We start from the raw sequence: 6,000 nt of genomic DNA on the forward strand, positions 1-6,000 counted from the left end.
AATCCTTTACTGGATATGTGGTTTACAAGTATTTTTCTCCCAATTTGTGGCTTGTTTTTTTGATCTTGGAGAGGCAGCAGTGAGTAGTGGCATGAAGTGAGATCTTCATTCCCTGCCCAGGAATTGAACCTGGGTAGCCTGGATGAAAACCAGGAATCCTAGCCTCCCCCCCGCCACAAGCTCTTGCCCCCGTGAAAAATGCATTTCTCATGGAGGTAAAAACTAAAAACAGATACAAAGTTTATTATTAGAGACATAGCACAACAACAAGGGAGAGCACACAGAGAAGCAGTTTGTTTAGTTAAGACAGAAGCAAGGCAGAGATGCACACCGGAGAGAAAGGGTGTGGGCGCCCCCCAATGAGGAGGAATGCAGTAAAGGGGCGGTTTTGTCATGTATACGGGGCAGTTCTTCCGGGTCTCTGTTCACCTCTGGCCAGTTATCTGGTTTCTTTTTCCACACTTGCCCTGCCCTAAGACCCTCCCCAACATGCGTGCGGAACTTTTTTCTAAGATGGATTACAGCCCAGAGGTCTATGGGACGACCTTAGCATCACCTATTATGGGGTGGTGCCCCTTCCTTTTTGACCCCCAAGGAGCCTTTCTGCACATGTGCAATGTTTCCTTTGCCCCAAGGATGGGAAATGTGTGACCTCTTGATCTTTTAACAGGGTTTAGTCCCACTCTGTTCCTCCCATAAAAATGTCCAATGTCTGGTTATTTACCCTATTTCTGTTGCTGGTTTTTATATCGAGGTGCAGATCTCGAAATATAGACAGGAGTGCGGCCATAAATTTGTAGTCCTGGAGCCTGTTTGTCTCTTGCTTCAGGAAAAGTAAACCGGGGGCTGGGAATGAATGTCCAGCCTGGAGCCCATTTTTTCTCACCCCGGGAAGTGGGAACAGGAGGCCAGTTGTAAATGTGTAGGCTGGAGAGCATTTATCTCCTGCCTCGTTTGGACTTTCTGAATAAGGTCTTTCAGAGTAGAAATATTTAATTTTATGAAGTCCACCATGTTTTTATCTTCTGTGATTGGCCTTTGTATGTTAAAACTCAAAACTCATGATCTATAGCCGAAACCCAAGGTCATGTAGATTTTCTTCTATGTTTCTCTGTAATTTTGATAGCCTTGCATTTGAAATGTCTGTGAATACATTTGTGTGAATTTGGCATAAGTTTTAAGGTTCTTGTCTAGGGACTTCCCTGGTGGTCCCGTGGCTAAGACTCCGCGCTCCCAGTGCAGGGGGCCTGGGTTTCATTCCCGGTCATGGAACTAGATCCCACATGCCTCAACTAAGAGTTCGCATGCTGCAACTTAAAAAAAAAAAAAAAAGGTCCCATGTGACACAGCTAAGACGCAGTGAAGCTAAATAAATAAATATTAAAAAAAAAAAGTAAAGCCTGTGTCTATAGTCATTTCATTTCTTACGGTTAAGGAGTTAATTGCTCCTTAACTATTTTGGAGAATTCATGGGTCATTTGGCTCTATTTCAATTTGAACTTCCACAGCATAACGGATGGAGCAGAACTGCCCTCCGGGGGCGGGGCCTCTGCTGAACTGGCAGGGCGCTTGGTCTGCCCTTTCCCATTGGCTGGCGGGGAACGCGAGCCCGCCACCCTGACTCGATTGGCAAATGCGTGTTCTGCCTGCGGACCTGGCTCTGCGCGCAGCTGATGGGAGCCCGGTCTCCTCAAGCCCTACTGGGGCTTTGGTTTCGGGAACACGCAGGGCCAAGTCCATGCTGACGGCCTGGGCTTCAGGACAACTCGGGGCCGAGTCCTCGCCTACAGAAGCCGGGTCTCCTCAGGACCCACTGGGGCTTTGGGACACTGTGGGGTCCGGTTCACGCTGACAGGAGCCAGGTCTCCTCTGGACCTGCTGGGAGGTGATGCTGCTAAAGGAAAAGGTGAGGAAAAGTGGGGGAGAAGGTTCTTGTGTCTGGTTCACTGCTGAGGGTGTCTGTCCTCAGAGGACCCAAACGAGGAAGGGCTTGATGCGGAACACTGGGTTTTTAGCCAGTTTTTGTGTGGTGTAGACAGAGTGCAGTGTTCTTTGGTGTGTGGTGTCCAGTTTTGCCAGCACCATTTATTGAGGGGACTGTTGTTTCCCCAGTGTATGTTCTTGGCTGTTGTCTTGTGAATTAACTGACCGCATAACCGTAGGTTTATTTCTTGGGTCTCTGTTCTGTTCCTCTGGTCTGCGTGCCTGTTTTTGTGTGAATTCCACACTTTTTGATGACTGTAGCTTCGTAATGTAGTGTGAAGTCAGGGAGGGAGATGCCTCCAACCAGTTCTCCTTTCTCAGACTCCCTTTGGCTATTCAGGGGCCTTTGTGTTTCCACACAAATGTTAGGAACGTTTGCTATATTTCTGTGAAGAATGCCATTGGAGTTCTGACCAGGCTTGCTTTGCATTTGAATATTGGTTTTGGTAGAATGGACATTTTAACAATGTTCTTTGCATCCATGAGCACGGGATATCTTTCCATTCATTTGTGTCTGTTCAGTTTCTTTCATCAGTGTTTTACAGTTTTCAGTGTGCTTTCACATCCTTGGTTCAATTTATTCCTAAGTATTTTTTGGATGCAATTGTAAATGGGATTGTTTTCTCAATTTCTCTTTCTGATGGCTGGCACATTATTAGTGTATAGAAAGACAAGTGACTTTTAGGGCTTCCTTGGTGGCTCGGTGGTTAAGAATGTGCCTGCCAATACAGGGAACACGGGTTCGAGCCCTGGTCCGGGAAGATCCCACATGCCATGGAGCAACTAAGCCCGTGCAGCACAACTACTGAGCCTGTGCTCTAAAGCCCGCGAGCCACAACTACTGAGGTCGTGTGCCACAACTACTGAAGCCCGCGCACCTAGAGCCCATGCTCTGCAACAAGAGAAGCCACCGCAATGAGAAGCCCGTGCACCGCAATGAAGAGAGGGCCCCGCCCGCTGCAGCTAGAGAAAGGCCGTGCACAGCAACGAAGACCCAATGCAGCCAAAGATAAATAAATAAATAAATATTTTAAAAAATTTATAAAAAAAAGAAAGAAAAGTGATTTTTATGTACTGATTTTTTACCCTGCAGCTTTACTGAATTCACTTTTTGGTTCTAACAGGTTTTTGGGTTAGGGTTAGGGTACGGGTTAGGGTATGGGTTACGGTACGGGTTAGGGTTAGGGTTAGGGTATGCTTTAGGGTTAGGGTATTAATTAAACCTCTCCCACTCTCTAGATACCACTTAGCAACTAAAGGAATATTATTTGGGTTCCAGCCATGGAGAAGACTTCAGATACTAGGATAACACAAAGAACACACATATTATAAATAAATCACATTAGGATTTTGTTTTTAACCTGTCCATTAAAACACTAGTGCTTAGGAAATCTAATGGAGGCAGAAGCAGTAAAGGGTAGTTTTATGGGAATAACATCACAGATTTTCTGTAGAATACACAGATTTTGACTGGGTAGAAAGTCAAGGAGGAATGCTTTTGTTCTGAAGATATAAACCTTCTTCTAAATTGAGCTGTTATTGGAAGTTAGGAATTTTTTGTTGCTGTTGTATTGCTTTGTGTTTTCATGATTATTCTGCTTGCATCTCCCTTGTTAAAACTTTGATTTGGGGAAGAGTGCCATTACTGGAAATTAGTTTACAGAATTATTCTCAAAAACGGAAGGAAATGGTTCTCACCTAAATATTAAGAAATAATCTCTATACTTCTATACTGGTGTACTAACAGAATTATGATTCAGGGATAATAATTCTATGAAATGTAATTAAACACACAATATATATTTCTTTCTTTTACATTTCCATTGTTACTTTTTAAAAGTACAATAATAATTCAAGTTCTTTGTAACAAGTGAAATTTTAAAGGATTAAAGGAAAAGATAATATTTTACCACTTGCCCTCCTTTCCAACTCCCTGAAACGACCAGCATAATGTGTAGCTTTCTCATTTTATGCAGGTGTTCCTTACATGTGGAACATCATGTTTCTCACTGTAGAAAAACAGACTTAGCTCTCACACTTTTTATAGGCTACATAACAGTCCATAGAACAGAAGTACCAAGTATTTCAGACTTAGCTTTTGAGGGACACTCAGGTTACTTTCTGTTTTATTTTGTTTTTTTGCTAATTTGTTTTAACCCCAGAAAAATATTTTTTAAAATACAAAAGAAAAAATTAAGTCACGGATAAGGATTAGGGTTTAGGGTACGGGTTAGGGTTAGGATACAGGTTAGTATTAGGGTACAGGTTAGGGCTAGGTTTAGGGTTAGGGTACGGGTTAGGGTATGGCTACGGGTTAGGGTTATGGTATGGGTTAGGGTAAGGGTTAGGGTTAGGGTACAGGTTAGGGTTAGGGTACGGGTTAGGGTTAGTGTATGGGTTAGTGTTAGGGTACAGGTTAGGGTTAGGGTTAGGGTACTGTTTAGGGTACAGGTTAGGTATGGCTACGGGTTAGGGTTAGGATACCAGTTAGGGTATGGGTTAGTGTTAGGGTATGGGTTAGGATTAGGGTATGGGTTAGGGTACGGGTTAGGGTTAGGGTACGGATATGATTTAGGGTACAGGTTAGGGTACGGCGACGGTTAGGGTTAGGGTACGGGTTAGGATTAGGGTACTGTTTAGGGTATGGGTTTGGGTTAGAGTTAGGGTTAGGGTACGGGTTAGGGTTAGCGTACAGTTTAGGGTATGGCTACGGTTTAGGGTTAGGGTATGGGTTAGTGTTAGGGTATGGGTTAGGATTAGGGTATGGGTTAGGGCACGGGTTAGGGTTAGGGTACGGGTTAGGATTAGGGTACGGGTTAGGATTAGGGTTAGGGTATGGGTTAGTGTATGGGTTAGGGTACAGGTTAGGGTACGGTGATGGGTTAGGGTTAGGGTATGGGTTAGGGTACGGGTTAGTGTTAGGGTACGGGTTAGGGTTAGGGTACAGGTTAGGGTTAGGGTTAGGGTTTGGGTTAGGGTACAGGTTAGGGTTAGGGATAGGCTTCTTGTTAGGGTTAGGTTATAGTTTAGGGTGTGGAGCAAGGGTGTCCTGAATGGAGTGGCTTGGGGTCAGGAGGCTAGGGTTAGGGTTAGGGTATGGGTTAGGATTAGGGTACTGTTTAGGGTATGGGTTTGGGTTAGAGTTAGGGTTAGGGTACGGGTTAGGGTTAGGGTACGGGTTAGTGTACGGGTTAGGGTTAGGGTACAGGTTAGGGTTAGGGTATGGGTTAGGGTTAGTGTATGGGTTAGTGTTAGGGTACAGGTTAGGGTTAGGGTTAGGGTACAGTTTAGGGTATGGCTACGGTTTAGGGTTAGGGTATGGGTTAGAGTTAGGGTATGGGTTAGGATTAGGGTATGGGTTAGGGCATGGGTTAGGGTTAGGGTACAGGTTAGGATTAGGGTTAGGGTTAGGGTTAGGGTATGGGTTAGTGTATGGGTTAGGGTACAGGTTAGGGTATGGTGATGGGTTAGGGTTAGGGTATGGGTTAGGGTACAGGTTAGTGTTAGGGTACGGGTTAGGGTTAGGGTACAGGTTAGGGTTAGGGTTAGGGTTTGGGTTAGGGTTAGCGTTAGGGTTAGGGTTAGGGTACAGGTTAGGGTTAGGGATAGGCTTCTTGTTAGGGTTAGGTTATAGTTTAGGGTGTGGAGCAAGGGTGTCCTGAAGGGAGTGGCTTGGGGTCAGGAGGCGGTGGAGACTGTGTTTCGTGGGAGATGCTTGCACACCTGTGACATTTCGTACTCGGGGTCAGCACGGCAGCACGGATCCACCATCTGCCGATTTGTCTGTTCCTTCATCGCTCACTCATTCCCTTGCTCATTCATTCATTCACCCTCTCGATCTGTGACTTGAGGAGTTACTAAGGGTGTACTCTCTGCAGCAAAACACAGGACGCAGAGGGCCCGAGAGATCTGGCCATCGGTAAGACTCAGGCCTGCTCAGCGCGTCACTCACGGTGAGCCCGGGAGTGAACTGTGCCCCAGGGCGGGGGCTCCAGGGGGACGAGAAGACCATGGAAC

The sequence above is a fragment of the Lagenorhynchus albirostris genome, chromosome 17 (genome assembly GCF_949774975.1).
Source record: "Lagenorhynchus albirostris chromosome 17, mLagAlb1.1, whole genome shotgun sequence".
NCBI classification, from domain to species: Eukaryota; Metazoa; Chordata; class Mammalia; order Artiodactyla; family Delphinidae; genus Lagenorhynchus; species Lagenorhynchus albirostris.